This window comes from Hordeum vulgare, chromosome 4H (genome assembly GCF_904849725.1).
Source record: "Hordeum vulgare subsp. vulgare chromosome 4H, MorexV3_pseudomolecules_assembly, whole genome shotgun sequence".
NCBI classification, from domain to species: domain Eukaryota; kingdom Viridiplantae; phylum Streptophyta; class Magnoliopsida; order Poales; family Poaceae; genus Hordeum; species Hordeum vulgare.
In genome coordinates, this window is record NC_058521.1 from 472,457,057 (window position 1) to 472,475,316 (window position 18,260).

At 42.3% G+C, this 18,260-nt stretch overlaps 2 non-coding genes across 2 annotated transcripts; one reads left to right on the plus strand and one right to left on the minus strand.

Moving 5' to 3' along the window:
• Positions 1–4,668: 4,668 nt before the first annotated feature.
• TRNAS-GGA lies at positions 4,669–4,755 on the minus strand. Its single transcript has one exon. It is a non-coding gene; the product is annotated as a tRNA-Ser (tRNA).
• A 9,772-nt stretch (positions 4,756–14,527) lies between these two features.
• On the plus strand, positions 14,528–14,601 carry TRNAD-GUC. The gene has a single exon. It is a non-coding gene; the product is annotated as a tRNA-Asp (tRNA).
• The last annotated feature ends 3,659 nt before the right edge of the window (positions 14,602–18,260 follow it).

Genomic DNA, 18,260 nt, shown 5'->3' on the forward strand with positions numbered 1-18,260 from the left:
CTAACATGGATGACAGGTTTCAAACAAATAGTGGATCAGTTTCTTCATAGCCTTTTCTAAGTGCTTTTCGTTGCCTTCTTCTTATCTTTATGTACCCAGAAAAAAGAGAAGAATCTTCACCATTACCATCACCAGTATCACCTCCAATGGTTGGCGTCCCTCTAATTGTCATTTAGTAGTAGATAGGTTTGTTGAGGACATAATCTCCCGGCCTTATTCATGCATGATAAAGGTAGCCTTTCATAGTACAAAGCCTTTGTGTGCTTTTGTATTGAACTCTTTTCTACAACGTTGAAGGATTGCCTTACGGGATTAGCAATGGCTTAATAAAAGGATTCAAAAAGGGATTCTCTTAGGTCCCATACTAGATGACCACCCGGAATTGGATGTACTCGTACTAGAACATTTGGTGATTACCCACCGGGACTTCCTACTAAGTATTTGACACTTCCATCAAGAAGAAAACTATAAAGTACTCAATCAATGTGAATAGCAGGAATGGTACTTGCAAAAAAAACATATAGGACCAGAGAAATGGGAACGAGGCTGACCTATCCAGGTAGTGAAGTCTACCTATGCTAAAGAGCAAGTTCAATATTTGGTTCGAGTAGCCAGCCCATTTTCAGGAGTGGCTTATTATAGTATTCTGCAAAATCATACGAACAAAGAAAGCCTATTTTAGGTATCCACCATATCAAGGGAAAGGGAGATCAGGCTTGGCCTTCGCTTTGCTTATTCATCTTTCTTTCTTTGCTTTTGAATGACTTGATGGTTCTGGATAATAACAAGAAGAGTCAAGGTAGCAAAAGTTGCTATACTCTAGTAGCTGGCGGGGCTAGTGCTAGTGGTGAAGGAAATCAAATGGCAGAGAAGACACGGATTCAGACTTCTTTTTTTAAATAGCCCTTGGTGTTCGTAGATCGGTTTTGCCAGTTAGGGTTTGTGTGGTGGGTTTCGATGATCTCGGGTAGCTCCTCACTTGGATGAGGAGTGGGGAAAGAAGATTGCGGGAGAGATCGGTGAAGAAGTGGAACTAAAGGATACTATAACCAAAGCTTAAAATGGGGGGGGGGGATGAGGCTGATGTTGAGCCAGGTGATGAAGCAACTTCACCGTAGCAAGAAGCCTAGTGAGCGGCTGACATGGCGGAAGGTCATTCTATCTTTCCATGTGCCAACAAAGCATGCATACTTGATTGCCTCTTTTGGGCTCGTGAGAGACATTCATATTACTGCGTTCTGTGATCGTAGATTGTCAGGATTCATCATTGTATATCCGAGATCTGAAAGTGTGGCAAATGGATTTGAAGGCATGGAAAGAGGCCGGCCTCGTGCAAGACTTCTTTATTCTCCCGATTTCCCTCCTCCAGGTGGATTGACACGAAAGTCCAGTGATAACGTTGAAGTACTTTAAAGAGTCCCTTTCAGCCCCCAATTTATCATAGGAAGAAGAAGAGTAATCTAGTTTAGGGGTAAGTGCCCTTTTGTTGCCAATATCTATTGTCCTGTTGGGTCGATAGAGCTCGGAAAACTCCTCTTTTAGTGATGGATTCTAGTAGCCCTATGCCTAGATTGCACAAGAACTACTCCGTTTCTATATTGGAAAACACTGTGTTTGAGCTTTTGAAAAGAAATGAAGTTGTTACCTGATCCAAGCAGATAAGATGCTCACAGCCTGTCTTGAGCACCACGGAGATATTTCTTGATCCACATGAGAGTCAGCTCCCTACACCTACACCGGATTATGTCAATGAGAGCTTGCCAATAGAAATACTTCTGACTTAGAGGCACCGGAGTTGACCAACTCAAATTGCATTGACAGCGAACCCTTGGTAGATGATTCAGAGCAAGATCAGATTCTTGATGATTTTTCCCTTTGTTTGATCGAGCGATGCCGAATCTTTATAGCGCATTTCCACCTATCCATGCTTTATGACTTGTCGCCATGAAGCACATGCCTGCGAAACCTTCTTATTCTACAGAATAAATAATAAAGTACTTAGAATGAATGGACTAAAGATCCACTTTTCAAAAGGGACGGCTCCGCCTACATGTGAAGATCTTTCAAGCGAAAATAACGGGTAGCCATGAGAAATCTCGATCGGCAACTCTGATACCATGATATCATTGGTCGAAGAATTCCTTGCCTCGCGGGACACGTAAAGAGACCTACCCACCACCCTTGTCCGTGCGAACCTGACAAGAGATGCTGATGCCAGCTACACCGCGCTTTCTTTTTGATAGACCTACGTTCATCGAACGGTTCCACAGATGGTTTGGTTTTTTCCTGTGTATCGCCCTCGTGATAATGGTATACGCGGCCAAGGGTTAATAGGAACAGAGACAGCAGATAACGCATTCGGTCAAGATGGAGGAAGGGCATCCCTTTCGTCTTTGCCTCCCGACCTCTGGTCACATCAGCTTAGCAATTTTTATGGCTTGCTTCCATTCTTACAAAAATGATGTTGAATCGCGTAGTTGCCTTCTTGTAATTATGATTCTCGCCATCCTTCAACTCTGGATCCGCCATCCTTCAAAACAACAACTACCAAAACACGAACTCAATGGCTTAGAACCGTAAACCATATACCTTCTCGGTAAAACACATCTCAAACAGATTATTATCGAAATGAATGGATTTTATCGCCTTAAGTAAGAGAAAAGGTTTGTGCTTTCGCCAGAAATTGACTACCTACCCATTGATTGGATTTCTTCTTCTCCCAGATCCAATAGAAGTTTCCAATGAGTCATTGCCAACTGCTTTAGCAGGAATGATCGAAAGCAGCAGGGGTTTAGTGATCAAGCTCTCACTTTAAAGTCCCTGCCAGCAATACCAATCCCATGCTCTTCGATGGTTCTTACGCTCTGAAAAGAATCCTTCTAAGCTTTCCTCCTAAAAAGAACCTACGTTCCATTATAGACACAGAATCTATCGTTGACCTACCCAAAGTCTTCTTTTGGTTCCTAGAACCATGCAGGAAAATCACTTGAGCAGTGACAGGTCAACATCAATGGTTTTGAGATGCAAAAAATCAGTCAAACAACACTGGCAGATCGGCAATCCGATCGGGACCTTCGCACTTGACCATCGTAAAGGGATCGTTGTTGCTTGGTCGATCGATCCGTCCTTCCACCCCAAAGATGGTAATCCAGATCAGAGTTCTTTGGATGGCATGTAATGGATTTCATTATGAAAAGGGTCATTTATTTTATGTTGTAAACTTCATATCCAGAGAAATGGATCACTGGCTGAGGGACATATAGATTACTTCAGATCTCCACCTTCCTATGCTATGTATGCCAACCTTGATCTAATAAGTGGTCTTAATTAATATGCAAGATAGGATAATATTATACAAATGGTTGGTTTTGTTCAATACTTAGGTAGGGCTGACTATGCCACCTCAGCAGCTGGGACTGGAATTGCTTACAATGCATCTGGCCACTGACTGAATTTGAAGTAGGGCCAGTGTATAAAGACCGGCTTATCTCTCTTAAGACTCAGTCCACTTTCTACTAGAATCAGATTTTCGAGTTTGCAAGCAGGTGTGCTAGCTGTAACAAAAACTTACGGCTTAGGTGGATCTCTTTAGTCAGTCTATAACTCAGGCTTTTCTTTATAGAACTCCCACACAAGTAAGTAGCTAGCTAGCTGGTATTGCCAAAGCCAAAAACACTGCTGCATTCGAAAAGGCGAACAACGCGGACCCGACTTCTTCCTTTTATGCTGAAACTAGCCGCCGGGGGAAAAGAGCCCAGAAGGGTAAAAAAACAACTAGAAGCCATTGGGCTATTACTGCCACAGCGAGATATTGCGTGAAAGAGTTATCCCAAAAGAAGGTTCTTCTGAAACGAGTGCTCAAGCCAAGAAGCAAATGTATACTTGATTTTCTTCTTTTCATGCAAGCTAGTTTCTAAGTTTCCAGAATCTGGCAATACTACAGCTTGGGATGACCACCAAGATGATGCTTCCTCGAAGACCACGCTCGGGATGTTAAGCAAGGGTTGGTATTCGGGTCACAATTCCACCCTTTTCGCTCATTATCATGAGAAACGAATATATATCTACTAGCTTGCTTGCCTTATCACAAGCTATTGAGAATGGATCTAAGGGCATCCCTACCTACAATCCTTCCTTGGTGCCCCATTCCTATCTTCTTTTCCAGATCCTTTTTCTGTGCCAGGAACCAGATTTGAACTGGTGACACGAGGATTTTCAATCCTCTGCTCTACCAACTGAGCTATCCTGACTATTTATTGTGCATCATCCTAGTAGAGTACTTGTATCTATGTCAATTAAAGGGACTAAAAAATAAAAAAGTATTCTCAAATTGGACTTAGTAAATATCAGGATAATGATATGGATTGTGAATGACTTAATAATAAAGATTACTTGCCTATACTATAATATGTTCATTTGTATGAATGGGATAAGATCCCAAGAAGTCAGTTCGGATCTGTTTGTGAAAGAGTAGAATAAGAAAGATAGTGAATCTTGTTTGAACCATTAATGAAAAAATAGAGGTTGGTACAATAGTGAGGAAGTAAAATGGGCTTTTTATTGGGGATAGAGGGACTTGACTTGAACCCTCACGACTTAGAAAGTCGACGGATTTTCCTCTTACTAGAAATTTCATTGTGGTTGGTAACGTTGGTGAATTAACAGAAACGGAAAGAGAGGGATTCGAACCCTCGGTAAACAAAAGCCTACATAGCAGTTCCAATGCTACGCCCTGAACCACTCGGCCATCTCTCCTACATAATCTTATTATTGACCAGAAACTGAGTGAATAGCGAGTTTTCGTATCACTAAAGTACAGGTACAACCGATCACAGGTTCCATAGGGAGTTTGACTTCCTTTCCAATTTCATATTTCTCAACAACAACTTCTCTCATCCCCACGGATCTATTCAAAATTCTGCAATCGTCCCATGTTTCTATTTCGATTGTATGGCGTGGCGTATACACGTTATGCAAACAGAACGTATGGTTACTTTACTCTATTTTCTCATGGCTTGTTAAACCTTTCTTTTTTCTTTTTGGATCATAACCAAATAAAAACTTCTCGAGTTATCAGAATCCATAGTCAAATTCAGTCCTTGGTTATTCAAGTTAGATGAAATAGTAATAGTTTGGCTCACATTGGTATACTACGAAATCCAATCTGATTCAAATATTGAATATCTCTCCTTGTCGGGAAAATTTGAGCAGAAAAAATATCTATTATCGATTTTTTAGAATCGAATTATTCTGTTTTTTTGCTATTTCGTACTGTATAATTCCTTTGTTTATGGGATCATTTTCCCCGAGGGTTTCCAATCAATGGGGGCGTAGTATAGGTAGTTAGAGAGTGTTGGCTCCCCTAGCGTGAATTCTTTTTACCCATTCTTTGAGAGTGATAGGTTTGATTTTTCCGTACCGTAAAAGAAGAGCTCAGAAGAAAGACCTAATTATATAAAAACACGACCATTCAAGATAAAGATTAGAGGATCCGTAATAGGACTCTCATAGACTTGCCGGGAAATAGAAAATTTGGAATCGGCTTTTCTTTTGCGCTAAAAAAAACTTGAGGCCTTTTCTCTTATTATATGGCGTATCCATACTTTAATAACCTAGTGCCTGATCGATTGAAAGCAATATTTACTGTCAGATAGAGAGATGCTGATAGGAAAAAGGATGGTATTTACTTACTCTCAAGAATATATAGAAAGGGAAAAGCTTAATAGCCACTATTGATCCCCTGAACAGAGCACATGATTCGGGATCAGGTGCGATGTGAAGAGGTAGCCTAGCCTTTTATGAGAGTCAATTGGGAAGTGGAAAGGCAAAACCATTAGTTTAAGTTCCCGGCTTTAGTCCTGTGTGAAGTTCAGTCAACCATTTGAGTCAATTTTGAGTAAATAGTAAGACTTCGGATCGCACCATTCATAATGTTGCATCTCAATACTTGGCATCTTTTTCCCACTGCTGGCTCATAAATTCGCCTTGGTTTCACTGGAATTCATTTATTTCGTTCATTAATTCGTTCTAATAGCTACGCAGAGGTCTTTCCTTACGACTCCCGTGCTTAATACGAAAAGCGGTTCTTGTGTGAAAAGTGCCAACTGACTATCTCCTTATTTTCTGATTGTTCTTCCGATAGGAATATTCCCTTGATCAGCTAACCTGGCCCAAGCATAACAATAGTGCATTTCCCCTTGATGGTACGATTTACGTATCTTCTACCTCTGCTACTTCTGTTCAGGAAGGTTAGTTTAGGCACTCCATCCCTGAGGGCTGCATCAGCTTATCTTTCTAGAAATCCCAGATATAAGCTAGATCGGTATAAATAGGGCATTAAGCAGCAATAACAGAGATAGCATCCATGAGTTTTTTAATCGATCCTTTAGCATCCCTGACTCGGACAAGGTGTTTCCTTCCTTCGCAATACCCGGCCAGGGCAATGTAGCTATCCCAATAAGATATGAAAGCTGGGCCACACCTGAGCAAGGAACTAATATATAGAAGTAACAGTAAATGTGCAAGATTTGGACCACTGCCATTTCCTTAAACCATCAATCAACAAATTGAAATAGAGATATCGGTATCTTCCAATCTGCCACAAGGATCTAGTCGCCAGTATCTTTGCCTTCTTCCCAACTTATCCCAGCATTCCTTGTAAGCGTTGCTATCACTATTTCTCCCTCCGGTGGCCTTGAGGCGTCTCGATCAATCGGTATATCCGCCATAGGACACACCTCCTTCTCTCAACCATCCGAACAAGAAGATTTTAGCACTAACCCTCCTCCAGCTTTTTTTCCGACCGAAGTACCGCTTTTCTTTGCACTACTTTCGAACCGTATCAGGAACAAGAGCTTATGCGTTGCTTTCTTTTCAAGTACCCGCCCCTAGGGGTCATTACTTGATGAAGAGTGCTTCCCCTTTGAGCACCTTATCTTGGCCATCAATATAATTAATCCATCCTGCCTGTCTAGATATTGCTGTTAATACACAGGTTGATTGTATGACTATGGCATAGTGAGTTCTGGCTCCTAGCTGACATACTGAATACAACATCGAAGCGGGTCTATCTTATTCCGATGTAACGATTCCATTGAATATTGTGATAGCATCCTTGATTTCAGCTAGCTATTCTCAGTGATATGCTTGCTCGTCTTGGATTTCATTCCATGATAAGTATGTATTGGAAGTTGGAATGCCTAAAGTATTGGTGCATTAGGGTCCTCTTAAGCCTTGTTTCCTTCTTGATCTTACCTTTCCGTTCCTATCACTCGCTCTAGCCTCTCCTGGCCAGAGCTCCCTCTATCAACAACACCCTCACGCAATTGATTCCCTAGAAAAGTATGTCTCATATAAGGTATCCTGATCATAGTAATTGTATCATATCTCCTTCTCGTATTGATCTTACCATCCCTCGAGTCCAAGTCTCGGGATGGCGCTTATTAAGGTCCTGTTTCCCCTTGACAGGATCTTCCAGTTCTGGTGTCCCTGAAGAGCATTTCCTAGTATGTATTTACTAACCTTAAAAGATAGAAGCCGTATTTAGATAGATATCCTATAAATCTATTTATTTTCATTAGCTTGTAAATTCCTTGTGTGAAATAACTCAGAAATTCATTGTGCTAAACTTGTATCTATGCAGTACTGTTTAATGTGGAAGAAGTGTTTTTGTTACTAACAACATCGAAACCATGATACCAGTGCATAAGCATGAAAAAATCACTTTGTGATCAGATTGATCAAGGTTGTAGTCATTCGAATTTACTACTTCGTTAAATGATGGCTGTTTAAAGGTGTCTACCATAGTTTGTTTGGACAATGTCCTTAGTAATCAGGTATGTGACCTTCTTATAACCCATGACATCGGCATGATAGGTGTTAAATACATCCAGTGATGGTGGAGCTAAATCAACAGGTTTTATATATGGATCCCAAGGTATATACTTATACCAGACAGTACAAAATAACCCTGCATATACTAGAAAAGCAAAATAACCGTACACATACGACTTAGAATTCTCATCAGAAAATGGTATTACTACTTCAACCAACTTGTTTATGATTTCACGTTTGAAAAGGGATTTAAAACCAAGACCGCTATGTGAGAATCGCTGAATAACGTCAAAAGTATCCCTTAAGTAAATATTATCGATAAAAAACAAACCTAGCGAATCATTTATTTCTTTAAACTTATCAAATATATACATACATTTATATTGTCGCCAGCCTACCTGAGCGTGGAACAAATATTTTATATATACATATTCCATAACTAGAGTTCCATAATTGTGAAACGTGGTATATGGTCGTACGCTAACTCCTATTGGAAAGTCGTGTGGCTCTCTAACAAACATGGAAAACAAACCTATCCTCGGCATCCAACTGTTATAAAAGAATGGAAGCACAATTGTTGTTGGACCTATAAACCCTATTATTTTTGCAATAAAACCATTTAGACCTCTTTGATCTAAATTGGTAAATGTTTTTCTATTTTTCACAAATCTATCAATAGGTGAATTAAAGTAGGAAGTCCAACCAGTGTTGGAACTATCTCCGCCGTTTGAACTACCACCACCCCATATAAAATGGTGGATTATACCATGATCGTCGTGCTTAGGTGCACTAGTTTTCACATTTGGATTTGTTCCATCATTAGTGGAACTAGAACCATCATCAGGGTTAGGGGAAGTAGAAGTAGATGCATCATTACTGCCACTAGATGCATCATTGTTGATAGGTTCTTTAGCTCCTTCCTCATCCATTATATCTTTTTTCTTGGATTTCTTATTATTGTGGAGTTTTTTATCATCATATTTTTCCCCGTCTCTATTGTATAATGAATTAAGAAGATACTTAATGGACTGAAAGAATTTATTCATGATAACAGTATTTTCTATTACTCTCTTATTGGTGGATTTCCTCCTCTTAATTTCGAAATTTACCCAGCCTTTTGAGTACTAGGATCTCCCCCTTATCCTAGCAGATCGGTACCCAGACCATATCCTTGGGCAGCTCGGATGTATCTATCTTTTCGTTCAGATCACATCACCTCGAGCGCGGAATCTTATTAGTGGATCAGAAGACTATGGTGACCCGTAGATCTTCAGATGTTGATTTGCAGAGCACGGTCGGAATGCGGGGATTGCATTCTTCGAAAAGTATGATATCTTCTTTCCCTAGGGAGAAAGCAGAAACCAGAAACGAGTGGAGGTTCGATCTCTCACCCAAAGCAATTGGGGCTGGTGGAATCTTCCCCTATAGACTCCGAAAAATCATCGTGTACCTTTCCCCTATAGACTCCGAAAAAGCAGCGTGTACCTTTCCCTAAACTTCTCCCGTGCCTGCTATTCTCGTGTTCCGTGATTAGAAAAGACATGTTTCTTGTTTTCTTTGAGGTAATAAGCGAGCAGTATCCCGCTTTGCCTATCTTGATGTGGAATCTATCGTTGAGCACCCATGAATGCAGGTAGAAGGTGTTTTTTCTTAACTCTTTCCAGGCCTCAGCTTGATGGGACTTCGTCAGCTCTTGTCGTTCAACTTCCTCTCTCCTCTCTCATCTTGTCTCTCCGTAGACGGCGTTAAAAAGTAAACAGAGTTAAAGCAAAGTAGGTTCGATCCTTGTGTTCTATTATATGAAGTAGAAGAAGAAAGAGCCGGGGGATGGTCTTGGCACCCATGGGTTAATGGTGAAAGCGCTCAAGGAAATAGGGAATGGAATATACAAATCGATCAGAAGTGCTATGCTTTATGTAATCAGGTTGAAGGCTAACATCTCCCGAGTAGGCCGAGCTAGGATAAGAATTCCAATCAAAAAAGAAGTACGAATTGGGCCCAAAATCACTACTTTACTACCTATGTCACGTGTCGCGCCACCTAGTACGATAGACTTTTTTTCAGGAAAAGAGCAGGTTTTGCCCCAACTTGGACCCAGGGAAACCAAAGAAGAGCTAGTTTCACCCTGTTTAGTTAGCGGTGGATGAGCTGATTTCTTTTCACTCCTGTTTCAGAGATACAAGACAAAAGTGAAGTGTAGAACGCAATGTTTGAGCTCCAGGATTTTACGATTCTTCCGATTGACTTCTCTTCTCTGCTCCTAGCTCCGAATGCCAGTATGTAGAGAAGTGATGGAAAGGGTTGTGCTCTTTCAGTTGAGAAACTTCCAACCAAAATAGGAATGTTAGAACAGAATATTTAGATACAGGTCCCTTATGAATACTGTACTGAGTAAGATTCATTGAAGAAATGCTTCTCTGAAGCAATAAGTTTGTGGCACAAGCATAGTCTTCTGCTAACCTAGCCTTTCCCATCTTTCTATTAAAACTAATGTAGCTAACGTGAACTAAATGCAAGCTCTTGTTCGAGGAAGTAGAAATTGTTAGTTGTTGCTAGCTTGAACTGAGTTGTTCCTGTTGGTGCTAGGGTTGCCAAGGGAGTTGTAGAGAGATGCTGCTAATGCAGCTATTTCTGATGTCCGGACGATGCAGCGGAAGTGAAAAGAAAAAGATATGATGCTTAGACATTTCAGATAGGGATGATGGATTTCTAGATATAGGGTTTATCTGAATGTCTGGCCAAATGCTTACTTTTGTTATGCTTATCCTGCAAAGCTAGATCTATGGTTCGGTTGCTTTGAATGTATGTTCCACCTCTGACCCGGCCCTTACCTCTTTCTTGAATCGGTTTTTCGCGGGGGCATCGAATTATTTTACAAAAGAAACGCCAGTTTCAAAAGGAATGGCACCAAAAGGTGTCAGATGATGATTGAACTGAACTATCTGAATCTGAAACCGCCGACCTGACTCGTGCTTTTTTGGACTCCGATTTTGCAGGATCCTGTGAGGCATCGAATTCTTTGGCAAGTCTCTTCTTGCTAGTGTTGTACACGTTTTATTCCTTCGCCCGACATGCTTTCGTGATAAAAGAATCATAGCAACATGGCGTGAGGTTCCATAGGTTGATGAGCCTGATCAGTCGTGTAAGATATTTACTACAGCCGTCTTAGATGGCCCCAAGTATCCTCTTCGGCTTGATCTTTCCTTTGCTCCGATCGCCAACTTGCACTTCCTTATTCCACTATTGCGATATCTTTGTCCTGGACAAAGACCAAGAGCTGGTGTAGGTGAAAGAATAGCTTATGGGGCTGGAGTCAAAGGAGCTTTCATAGACATAGAAATCATAATAGAAAGAGCAGGCCTGCGAACACCGAGTGCCCTTTGTAAGTTGCGAGCCTGCCTTACCGCCCCCCTATCTTTTTTGAATTGGAAAGACGGGGATGAATTAGAAAGAAAGAGATCAGGTTATTTATGATCGGAGAAAAGAAAGGGGCGTGGTTGATGTGTCATTGGGGAACCCGTAGGAAGGGGAGACGACCGGCCTCATTCACATATGAAATCGCCAACATGAACACAAACGAAATCGTCTGAATTTCGTATAGAAAGAAAAGGAACCACTTCTATTCTCTTAAGTATATGAAAAATAGCTTTTTGGTCCCTTTCGTCCAGAGGTTAGGACATCACCTTTTCATGTCGAAGACACGGGTTCGATTCCCGTAAGGGATAGGTACTTATTCCCGGCCGGCAGTATCAAGAACCCGGATAGTTAGTAGGAAACTCCAATCTGCAAGCGGAACAACGAGTTTAGAAGGCACGTTCTTGAAAGAGCAGGCTGACTATGAAACTCATATAAGGCTCGCGATCGGGTGCATTGTTGACTCGGGGGCGGTTCCATAGGCGGCTACTCTAAGACGGATCAAGTTGGGCTATATATTATGGCAAGTTGACCCTAATTTCCAATTTCGTAGATAGAACAGTTCTAGTAGAAGGTTAACCCGGCCTTCCTAAGAGTACTAGGTTAAAGGGGAGACCTCTAAAGCTTAGAAAGAACTATCCTATCCCTTTAGGAATCCAAAAGCGCTGTATCTGTGGATCACTGACGGCTATACCCAATGAGCAAAGTAGAAAGAGCCTAGGAAAATTCATCTTCTCCCTATTCAGTCAGCAGTTGTCCATCGACTAGTCTTACTTACTGCACTGCCCGGCGAAAAGGGATTTCTCAGTGATAGACCCACGAGAGCGTGTGTGCCAGTGACAAAAGAAGTGCGAGACGATCTGGGAAGTGAGGGATGCCCTTCCTGGGTATCACGAGCGGCGAGGCAGGTATGGTTGGAGGAAAAGCAAGGCAACAGGGTGCTAGGTTTAAGCAAGTATTGTCCGTCCGATCATTGGAATCGGCTTAGCTGAAAAAGGCAGATCTGATTGAACTAGTAGGAAGAACACCCTTCTAAGGTGAAGGTATTCCATTTCTAAGAAGGAAGTTCTATATATTCGAACTAGAGAGAATCTCTAAAATGGAAATCGAAAAGGAACCCCTTGTCCGTCCAGGTACTCACCCCGCCGGAACTCGCAATCAAACATAGGGTTGGCAAACTAGGAAGGCACAGAAAAGAAGGCAGTTGCGAAGGCGAGCAAGGTATTTTTGAATTTCCTCAAATTGATGAATCAATGAAGTAGTTCAATTGAAGTAAATGTGCCTACGAAAGAAGAGAAGGCTAATACGAATAGAAACACTTTTTCAAGCAGGGGTAAACGGATCTAGTTAGGAAGCCGGAGATGGAAGAGAGGGTGTCGTGTCGGATCTTCAATCGGGGCAAACAACGGATGCTCGGGATAAAGCTGGACTTCGATTGGTTCTTGATGGATATGAGCTTTCCTTGAATAAGTAGCAAAATATGCTTCCTAAAACAGCATGCGCAATGGTGGGCCGAGTACATAGCATAGCATATATCAAGTATCCATCGCCTTCCGAATAAGGAATGGAAGCCGACTTAATAAAACTACATCTTGCTGATGTAGGTGTAGACATGTATTCTAAAAGGAGTGACAATATTGGGTGTAAGGATTCTTCTATGCAAACATTGACCACTCGTATGGTAGCCTCACAACCATCTACAAGGGAGACTTCCACCTCAACCTGAAGTTCACCCACGTGGAGCCTTTACTAGTCGGAGTGGTAAGACTACAACCGATCCTATTCCCCAATGCCAGCGTTGTATGTACCACCTGCCTTCTACCCTAGCCAGCCCAATACCTTCTCCGCAGGGACCTCAACAGTCCACTACTTCTGCTGCACAGCCTAGTTCTTCCACACCGGCAGCTATTGCTCCTAATGATCCATCATGACTCTGCTCCACCTGTCAACCCGAAGCTGCCATTTCCAGAACGGTTTGTGAAGTCAACTGAAGACAAGCAGATTGGAAAGTTTCTGGATATGATGACAGATATGCAGATTACCACCCCCATGATGCTGTACCTGGTCGTTCAAATCTTACCTCCATCTCGGTACAATGAGAAGGAGTTTAATATGGTCAGTGCAGTGAGATTCGTGGAACTAATCATGCCTTTACGCCTATGGTCGTAGAAGTAGTGACTTTGAAAGATTATGCGGATTGGGTATCCAATCAATTAATCCTCCAAACCAACTAAACCGGGGAAGCTGAAGCGGAAATGCAATTCTCGGCTGAGGGAAGGGGGCAGCTCCAGGAAGGCTTCGCTCGCTCGCTCAAAAAGCTCTAACGCTCGTTTACGAGTGGAGTGCATAAGCCCTTATTGAAGTAGGGTGAGGCCTTACTACACGAGCTCGTAAGTCAAGCACGGAACAAGCCTTGTCTACGAAGCTTCGCTTCATCATCTTGCTTGCTTCTGGCGAAGCTTAACGCACTATAACATAGGCATGCATGATGGTATGGTAGGAAGACTCCTTTTAAGGCCGACCACTACATAGGAGCGATAGGAAGCCAAGCCGTCAAAAGGAAAGGCGAGCAGCCCTTATTGCAATAGCAAACGGCCTACTTATAGCCCCATTTATACCCTTTCTCGGGGACTTCAACGGGCCTTACAAGCTCAATAAATTGCAATTCTTCACCTTTTCCTCGGACAGTGGGAATGCATTTTCTTACTTGATTGACATTGACAGATATGTGTACCACACCGAACAAGCAATATGTCATATGCTTGATGTACCAGCCAAGCCAGCTCTTTTTTACTCAGTTCCCTTATCCTTAGCGCAAAAGTAAAAAGAAAATGAAAGAGAGTTTGTATTTGCAAATGAAAATGAATATGGATCTAAATAAATTAGATAATCAATCAATAAATAAGAATTGGAATAATAGAAAAAATATCCTTCGCCCCTTATCTCTTCATCATCGTCGGTTCCGTCACTTGTGGTATTCGTTTAGAATCTTGTTGACCCTACTCGCTTACTCCTATTTTCCTTATTTCTTTTTCGACATAATTAATTAGAACTTTCTTGAAAGAATGGGGTTCTCTGTGGGGGGGCGCACCCTCTCTTCCTTTTTGAGAAAGATGGGCTTTTTTTCAATAAGTTCTATTGCTTTGACACATTTAGTATATAACATAATATATATAAGAAAAAAGTACTAAAGGCGAAGGGCATTCTGTTGTACAGGTACTTTGGTATAGTTACAAAGGTAACCTGTAGGTGACTGTTGAATCGACAGTAGTTACGAAAGGGGGAAATAGCTCAGTTGGTTAGAGTGCTGGTCTGTCACGCCAGAAGTCGCGGGTTCGAACCCCGTTTTCCCCGCCCGATCTTTCTTTCTTCCTGAGGTCATACCTCTGCCACTTTACCTTGAGTTTCACTAAGGCATATAACCCCATTCGGGTAAGAGGAGCAAGCAGTGGGGAACATCTATTTATATGCGTGTTAGCATCAACAACATCTTTTTTCAAGTCAATTACATCGATCCTCGGTGCTAGGTACTCAGGTAAGTCAATCCTGAGGATAGAACTAGAGCAAGTAAGCTCATCGCACTATCAAGTCAGTCAGGAATTAGCGTATAGAAACGTATGCGCAGGCGCAACAAAGCGCTCATCCCTTGTTCTTTCGCTTGGAAGCTCAATCCCCTCACTTCTTGTTTCGCCTCTACGCTCGTGCTTTCAGCAAGTTCGTACCAGTCGTCAGTCAAGGAGGGAGCTCCAACCTCCGCGCCTAGCCGCCGCCTAAACGCTGGTTCTATCCGGCCAAGCAAGCAAGGGGAACCCCGGTGGGAAGAGGGAAAGAAAGATCAAGGGGAGAAGAGGGGTAGAGGAATTGGTTGACTCATCAGGCTCATGATCTGAAGACAGCAGGTTCGAATCATATCCCTGCCTCTGCACAAGTCTATCCTTCGTTGCACACCTAATGGAAAGCACTGGCTAGATTTCCGATGAAGGAAGCCGTCTACTAACCGGAATACTACAGCAGAGGAAAAAACTAGGGACTTCGAAAACGAGGATAGTTTGCCAGGTAGGGATACCATTGTTCGAATTGAAAAAAGATACCTTTCCTCAGAGAGATAGGATTCGATTAGGGATACCGATAAGGAAGGGGTCTGGTGCTCAGGGGAGTACTAGCTCCTGCGTTAGCCTCAATCGAACCATTCGCCATTCCTAGTACTTTTTTTAGGAGCCGGTGCCGAAACAGAGGTGGGAGCCCTAGAAGATCCAATGAACTATTCCCTTAACAAAGCAATCGAAGGAAGGGACAAGATCAAAATTAATTTGATCACAGACTTGGGGCTTTGTTGACACGGGGTTCGTCGGCCCGGCTTTCACTTGGAAAAATAGGAGATTGAGTTCCACATTAGTGCAAGCCAGATTAGACCGTGCTCTTGTGTCCCCTTCTTGGGATTCTCTTTTTCAATCGTAAAGACTCTTTACCTTGCTTTTGGAACAGGTTCCCCCTCTCCTGTTTACCGGTGATATTTTGATCCTCTTGAGTTGAAAGAGCAGCAAGGGTAAATGCTTCTACAAGGTCATCAACTCCTCGGGCAACAACGTCACCTGCTTTTTTAGGTTGCTTCAGATATAGATGGGTAAGGTCTTTCAAAGGCTTTTGGGGATGAAAAGGTTGGCTTCAATAGTCTATCTTGCCTTTCTATTCTCCAGTGTAGGGTGACAGCAGCATTTTCATTTTCTCTTTCCTAGATCCATTAGGAACTCGTCGTAAATAGCGGCACGTTAGAACATTATCTACATGTTTCCTTTTCTTGCTTCATGGCACATGCCTATTGTAAAACATACCTACCGGGAGAAAAATACCAGTTTGTGAACATGCCATTCCCTTTCTTCGTGCACTCATTTACTACATAGTCAGGAACCTTCTTTTGACTTGACCAGCTTACTTTACTAGTAGAGTAGTAGGCCTTTGCTTCTGAACGACCTTACAAAATGGATCAACTAGAAATGAATCGGTGTCATAAACGAATTTCGCTAACCGTAGTAGTAAATAGCGTGACACCAAGCAATCGATCAAAGCCAACTCAAGTTGTATGGAAGGTGGACGGTCGAATTACCCGACTGAAATGAAGAAAGCAATCCGCATAGCCGGAGTTCAGTTGGATAGTTCAGGCTACGGAAGAAGACATGATGCCATTTCTCTTATCGATACAGGAAAATGAGCTATTAGTAGAAACTACCTGGAATTGCCGTGAACCATCCGAGAGTAACCGCGCACCCGAGGTGTTCAAAGCCCCTTAGCAATGGGAACAGAATAGCGGAAATTCCGTATGTTGATCACCAATGTTGCATGTCTTTCCTTAAGCTGGAGTACTTTGAGTTAGAAGGCCTACTTTATTCGTCCTTTTAAAGCCTACTTATTCGTCTAGCTATTTCCAATTCTAATAAATAACCCGATCATATCATATCTTGGAAAACCCTAAGACTACCCAAGGCTCTACCCTACAGTGTTACCTATAGTATATACTTGTGTATACGTTGCCTTCTGGCTCAGAAGGTAGCAACCAGATCGAGATTCCTCATTTCATCCCGAAGGAAAGCTCGGTGGAATCACCTATTTCTACCCTTGTTGGTTGCCCTTCCAATCAGAAAAAGAACAAAAAAAGCGAGAAAACGTATGCACAGGTTTCCTGTGCAACGGCTTTCGAGTATAATAAATTAGGGAAAATGATGATTCCGTCCAGCTAAAGATCATTCGCTCTTACCTCGTTTTGAGGGGGAACTACCCGGAACCGCTGATCGATACCATCCACCTCTTGCATTTTAAGCATATAGGCGCATGGAAAGGACGGGATATGTCATACAAAGAAGTTTGAATCAAATCATAGTCCTTGATTCGCCGTATCGTCTTGTGCACACAACAATGGTGGCTAGTGTAAGTAGGGATGACGGATCTGACGTGAGTCTACCGATCCTAAAATGGTGAACCAGATTGTTTTTTTTTTGAGGAATCTTTAAAACAGTGACTTTTCTCTATGCTAACCAGGGGCGGTAGTCCCACGTATTTATCTGTTAGAGTTTCGGTCATGATGTTCAAAGCTGTGAAAACCTCCACTCTATGATCAACAGTAGTATTAGGACTAAAATGGATGCTTGATTTACCGTCGCTTACCAGCTGGCCAGATGAGGCGCAGTAAGAATCAAGACAGTTCTTCAGACAGGCTGCATTACTTGCATTAGCCTTCATCAAAATGAGGGAGTCGTGAGCAAACAAGAGGTGTGACACCGAGGGGGCGTCCCGACACACCTTCACTCCCGAAAGATTATAGTTCTCCTCAGCATGAAGTAACAAGCTTGAGAGCCCCTATGCACATAAAGGAAAAAGTACGGACTGAGGGGGTCTCCTTGGCGAAGCCCTTTTGAGGGTACAAAACTATCAGTTTCATGGTCATTAAACCGAGCAAGGTACTTTACAGATGATACACATTCCATCATCAAAGAAACCCATCTTGGTGCAAACCCCATCTTAAGCATTATTTCTTTCAGGAAGCACCATTAATCTCTGGTAATATTCCCGGTTGACAACATTTTGTTAATCACCCTATATATAACGTTACATAGGCTTGTCTTTATTGCGTTACCTTTTCTGCATTCTCCACTTTTGGTATCAGCACGATCACTATGTCATTCCAGCCCTCAGATATGTTTTGTGTTCATGGCCTGGAGTACTTCAGTCACTAAGTCATTCTCAAGCATGAAGCCCGTCTCGTCCCGGGGCTCTCAAATCCCCAATATTGAACAGTGATTTCTTTATTTCGTCTGCTGTGAATGGAGCTAGGAGACTCTCATTCATCTGCTGCGTGACCCTCACCCGCACCTTGTTAATCACATCCGGGTCTCGACCTAGGACCTCGGAGGTAAACAGATGAGAGAAATAGCCCTAAATATGTGCACCGAGTAAGTCATTACCTTCTATTCGATCTCTAGTATCGCTCATCAAGTACTTGATCAGATTCCTCTTTTTTC